This window comes from Octodon degus, unplaced genomic scaffold, assembly GCF_000260255.1.
Source record: "Octodon degus isolate 3935 unplaced genomic scaffold, OctDeg1.0 scaffold00189, whole genome shotgun sequence".
NCBI classification, from domain to species: Eukaryota; Metazoa; Chordata; class Mammalia; order Rodentia; family Octodontidae; genus Octodon; species Octodon degus.
This window is the reverse complement of record NW_004524765.1, coordinates 4,648,241-4,654,445: the sequence shown is the minus strand read 5'-3', so window position 1 is coordinate 4,654,445 and position 6,205 is coordinate 4,648,241. Positions and strand designations below refer to the sequence as shown.

Here is a 6,205-nt window from a genome sequence, read left to right as displayed (position 1 = left end):
TAATGAATAGAATGATTTGTTCTAATGGTGTTTGTAAATAGGATCACAAGTCCGCATCTTGTACAGCAATTAACTGCTAAGAAGAATATATGCAGTGTATTATTTGTTGAAACTGTACGTCCGATTTGATTTGAAACTGTCTCATTGCTATTTGTTTATCAATAAAACTTTGAAGGAAAAAAATAAAATCAACATTGCTCAGGTAAAATTGATTAAATTGGGAACAAATGGGGAAGCAAGTAAGATAGCAAGTGGACATCAATATGCAACAGGGGCTTTTCCTGTTGAGAGTTGGCTTAATGACTCTTCCTGACTTTTTCAAGGTGATTGATATCTATTTAGAATATTAGTCACTGATGTCTGTTCGGAGCGAGGCATGTGGTTGCATTTGTTTAACTTTTCCTTTCCAATCTGGTCCAGAGCAGAGGTGCCTGTCTTTCCCAAAGTTTCAAAGTATCCCATTTTCCATAATGGCTCTCTGGAGGGCCAAGCCCTGTCTGACTGACCATAATGTTTCTATCTAACTCAATTACCTACAACACCATCAAGTGTATTTTAAGGTGTTACTAGTCTAGTTTTTCAGTCATTTCCAAACCTTTTCTAAATCTTCTCTTTCCCACAATCCAGCTCTAAAGGCCCCTAAGCCACAAGATTATGTGCAGCCATAACAGTAACCAAACTTCTCTATACCTAATTCTGTGTTAGTTACTTTTCTCCTCACTGAAACAATATCTGACACCAAAAGTTAAAAGAAGCAAGGTCTATTTGGCTCATGGATTGTAGAGGTTTCATTTCACAATTAGCTGGTTCCAAGGCAGACTGGCATGGGATAGGCATATGGCAGAAATGAAATTGTTCAAGCAGGTGCATCATGAGGTAACTGGAACTAGAGCCAGTAGGATTTTCAGCTGGGTTGTGCATGAACGATAAAGGAAAAGGAAGAGGTAAGACATCAGAAGAAGAAAAAGAAAATTCTCAAATATTTACTCAAATATTCATCTTTCCATGAACAAAATGGCCAAATAGGTCATAGCATATAAATTGAAATTTGAGAGGAAAAAAACCCCCAACAAAACAATGCAGAACAAAAATGTATAGTCAGGGCTGGGAAGATAGCACAGATGCATAAGTACCTGCCTAGTAAGCTTAAGGTCCTGATTTTCATCCCCTGTGCAAAAAAAAAAAAAAAAAATCACAACCAGTATTAAATAATTTATTCCTTCTACTATTTAAAAACCAGTTGCCATTTCTCAAAATTAAGATTTTTATAAATTTAGGGACTCTACATTTTTTGTATGCTATGTTAATTTCCCAGATTAGTTAACTTGAGCTTGTTAGTAACATCAAGTCTTGCTCTGTGTCTATGCTTTCACTTGTGAGTAAGCTCTGGGCTGAATGATCATAGAATTAATTTTAAAAAATTCTACAAAGGGAGAAGGGAAATTCAGTGGGGTTGGAGAGGTCTTTAAAAAGACAAAAATCTTTTTATATTTTTATTCTCAAACAATGATCTATTGAATCACTTTAAAAATAGGAGATATTTAGGCTCTAACTTCAATACTCTTTCACAAGAAATAAAAAACTAGTCATTTTAAATTTAATCTGAAGGTCCAGAAAATTACTTTAAAGCTTAGCAAAAGCATGTAGAGTTATAGAGGATGGATCTCCAATAGCAAGGACTTTCATACTATCCCTGTCTCTGTCAAGCTAATAACAGAAACATTTTGAAGTAATATAAGGCAATACAGACATTAGAGTGTTGGAGATTCTTTTTGGACATTATTTGACCTTTGTCTTGGGAAGCAAGAAAATTATTGATGCAAAAAGTACAAGGGCACTACTTCATCTTTATCCCAGAGAATGTCTTTTGGATGCTCCCAGATCATTGATAATAATCATGTTACCTAATAATTTGGCCTTAAATTGTTTTTTTAAACCCCCTGAGGATTTACCCTGGAACCATGTACAACACCATGTGGATCTTTTTTCAGGGTCAGCCATCTGGATGAATCACAGCCATTCCTTGACCAATTTGCTCTCTGTGAAAGCCTGAGACAATATTTTCTCTCTAGGTAAGTCTCCTTAAGCACATTTTACATCATCAATCACTTCCCTCTGTGACCACATTATCTCCTTGATCAGAAAATTTGGGATACCACTTAGTTACAGGATGTCACAGCAGAGGTTCTCCTATGTCCTGAGTCCTCACTGACCTTACAAGGGCTGGGGCCAAAATATTGACTATCTTTTTGCCTATCTATCTCTCAAATTTGTTGTCTGAAAATTTAGTTGCTAAATGTCCAGAAGAGAAGCCTAATGATATTATTATCCTATAACAGAGGCAGTAAAGAATAACATCAGTATCTGTCTGAATATCACATACCTTAGACATAAAATAGAACTACTAATTTTAACAACCATGGATATTCTAAAATTTAAATCCCTGTAGAATGTTAAAAACAATTACACATTTTTACACAGAAATTTAGAAATCAAACTATATACATTGTAGCAGGACAATCCTAGGACTTTTTTCTTGACTGACCTTATCACATAGCAAAATTTACAGTTCTAATTAAATAGGTCTTGCTTTAATTTGGTTTTAACCATACAGCAAAAAAGTGTAACCACAAGATATAAAGAGTAAAGCTATATTAATATGCTGAGCTGTAAAAGGCTCAGGTCAACAACTTCAGACAATTGCCATTTGTGCTGATAACTCACTAATGTTATGTACTATTGGACTATATTGGGATATTTTGCTGAATTGAAGTACCTACAATTTTTGGACTGGCATCAAGTATGAAAAGATCCATTATAAATGTGTCTAAGTACATCTTCTCTAACAGTAATGGAACACACATCTCTGAAAAAACAAAACAAAAAAGGAGGATATAAATGAAGGACCTTTTGTTATGAAAAAATATGTACATACAAGATAGGATACATATACAACTACTTTTAGTTTATAGAGAAGAAATGTTTCTTTTCTTTTCTTTTTTTTTTGCTCATGGTCTCACTACTAGATTGGACTCCCTCCTAGTGATCCACCTGTTTACCACCTCTCAAGGTCTGGGATTACAGGTGCATACCACTACACTCAGTCTCAGTTGCTGTCTCAGTGTACCCCGTGAGTGGGGCTGGCACCGGCAGGACCTGAGATCGAACCCCCAGCCTCTGTGCTTGCTTGCAGTCACTTTAATTCATTGAAGTATTTGGCTGGCCCTTACAATGAATTTTTAAAAAGTTATTTGTTTAATTTTCTTTGCTTTTTGTTTTTGTTTTGTAGAATAGGGGATTCAACTTAGTCACTTGTGCTTGCCACCAAGTGCTTAGTCTACTGAGCCATCTCCCCGGCCCCTGTTTAAATTTTTCTAGAAAATTCATCAGATTTACAGAAGAGGTTGGTAGTCAATAGTATTAGAGGCACTGAATTAACAACATAGATTTACATGCAGCAATTGTTCAATGATAATATTTTATTCATAATTTAAAAAAAAGTATTTGGTACATGGTCTCACTATGCAGCTCAAACTCGGTGATCCTCCTGTTTTTAGCCTCCCCACACTGGGACTACAGGAGTGCACCACCACACCCAGACTCAGAGGCAGGGTCAACTAGCCCAGTTGCTTGGCTAGTATGACCTGTAGTAACAGGGATCTAAGCCTGGTCCCTGTGCTTGCCTAAGCAGGTGCTTATATGTTGAGCTATCTTGCCAACCCTATTAATATTTTAAAAGGCATTAAAAATCCAATTTCAATAGCTCAGTGGATTAAAGTGCCTGAAAGCTGGTACAAGGGCTGGGGTTTGATCCCTGAGCCTGCCATGTTGACCTCGCCCCTGGGGCATGCTGAGATGGCATTGAGACTGGGCATGGTGGTGCATGCCTATAATCCACAGCTCTTGGGAGGCTGTAAACAGGCTGATCGCTATGAGTCCAATCTAGTAGCGAGACCCTGCACACCCTGTAGGTCCTTCGCTGAAAAAAAATCCCAATTCATGATGGGATTATTTGAGAATTGAAAAAGGACTTAATGCACATTAAGTGAGCACCTGTAACTAAGGTACAGGCCCAGTCCAAAGGGACCGCGTAATTCTTTCCCTATATCATCAAAGCATTCACTTACCAGGAGCTGTATTAAATGAGAGTTTACAGAATACTGAGGAATTACATCCATCCAGTCATCTTTTAAGAATGCAGGGCTAGGAGATAGCTCAGTAGAATAGTGAGCAAGTGCAAGGTCCTGAGTTCAAACCGCGGTACTGAAAAAAACAAATCAGAAACTTTCTAACTGCAAGAATGATGCAGAAGCCCAAAAAATTCCACAAGAAGGCTCTTTGACAAAGTAAAAGATCAGCTTATTCTTTAAAAAGTGTTTGCTCAACAAACAGTAAAGCTAGTATAGTTATTCCAAGAGATGAAAGGAGAGTGTCTTGAAGGAAGCAATAAGAAGTAGGTGTTTGACTTTGTTTTTCTGTTTACTGCTATAAGCATAGTGCCTAAAAAATACCTAGCAAACAGTAAATATTAGTGCATATTGAATGAATAATGAGCAAATAAATATGTTTCTCTTTTGAACAAGAACAACAAAATAAAATTCTCCTCTTTCCAGGATATTCAGCAACTATTGGTATTCACAGAGTGATGAAATTTTCTACATACCTAGCAACTCCAGCACGATCACTGACTTCATCCTCCTGGGCTTTTCCTGCCCCAGGGAGGGGAAGATCTTCCTCTCTGTGCTCTTCTTGGCTGTCTACCTCCTCACCCTCATAGGCAGTGCTTCCATCATCTGCGCCATGTGCTGGGATCAGAGACTACACACACCCATGTACATTCTGCTGGCCAGATTTTCCTTCCTGGAGATCTGGTATGTCACCTCCATAGTCCCCCACATATTGAGCAACTTCCTTTCTGACACTAAGGTCATCTCCTTCTCTGGCTGCTTCCTCCAGTTCAATTTCTTCTTTTCCTTGGGTTCCACAGAATGCTTCTTCCTGGCAGTTATGGCATTTGATCACTACCTTGCCATCTGCAGTTCTCTGCACTACCCTTCCATTATGACGTGGCATCTCTGCACCAATCTCATCTCTGCACCAGTCAACTGCTGGGTACTTGGTTTCCAGTCACCATCGCCATCATTTCTCATATGTCCTTCTGTGGTCCCAGGATAATTGATCATTTCCTGTGTGATCCAGCTCCTCTGTTAGCCCTCACTTGTTCCAGAGCCTCAGTAATGGATTTCCTTTGAACAATTATAATATCTCTGCTTACATTTATTCCTTTCCTCTTCAGTATGATGTCCTATGTGCTGGTTGTCAGAGTTGTGTTGAAAGTTATGGGCAGAGTTGTGTTGAAAGTTTCAGTAGCAGGGCAAAGAAAGGCTTTTTCTACCTGTGGGTCCCATGTGACTGTCATTTCACTCTTCTATTGCTCAGTGATGGCTTTGTATGAGAACCTAGCCTCTGATAATGAAGCTGGAGTGCAAAAGCTCATAACCTTGTTTTATTCTTTAGGAACCACACTCATTAATCTTGTGATCTATAGTCTAAGAAAGAAAGATGTGAAGCATGCCTTACAGAAATTTCTTGGAACATGAATGTAAAACTTTGATTAAAAAAAGTGAAACCCTTTCCAAGCAACTCAACATCAATAGCAATAATAATCTAATTTAAAATGGGAAATGATATGAATAGAAAAGTCCCACAAAGGTATACACAAATAGTCATCAAGGGGGGACAACCCGCACGGGCCCCCTTCCTATCCCTCTCTTGGAAAGGAGTTTTCTTTCACTCAATAAATATATTCTGCTCATAAAAAAATGTTCATCAAGAAATGAAAAAATATCCAACATCCTTAATCGTCAGGAAAACTAAAATTAAAATCACCATGAATAGTTCTTTCCATATGAAAACCCTATTAAAAAAAGGCAAAAGTAACAAATGCTGGCAAGTGTGTAGGGAGATGAATTACTACATCTATCACTGTGGGCAGGAATGTAAATTTGTTGGGACAGTCTGGAGAACAGAAATGAGGTTCCAAAAAAAATAAAAAAAAATAGAACTGCTGTAATACCCAGGTGTCCCATTGATTGATATATATATTGAAAAATAAATGAAACCAGTATGGAAAAAATGTATTTGCATTGGCATGATTATTGCAGCACTATTCACAGTTTGATTCCAGGTTTGAGAATCTCATCTT

General features: G+C 37.7%; 1 pseudogene; it reads left to right on the top strand.

Annotated features, from left to right (window-relative positions):
* The first annotated feature begins 871 nt into the window (after nt 1-871).
* LOC101580983 lies at nt 872-5,600 on the top strand (annotated as a pseudogene).
* Nucleotides 5,601-6,205: the final 605 nt, after the last annotated feature.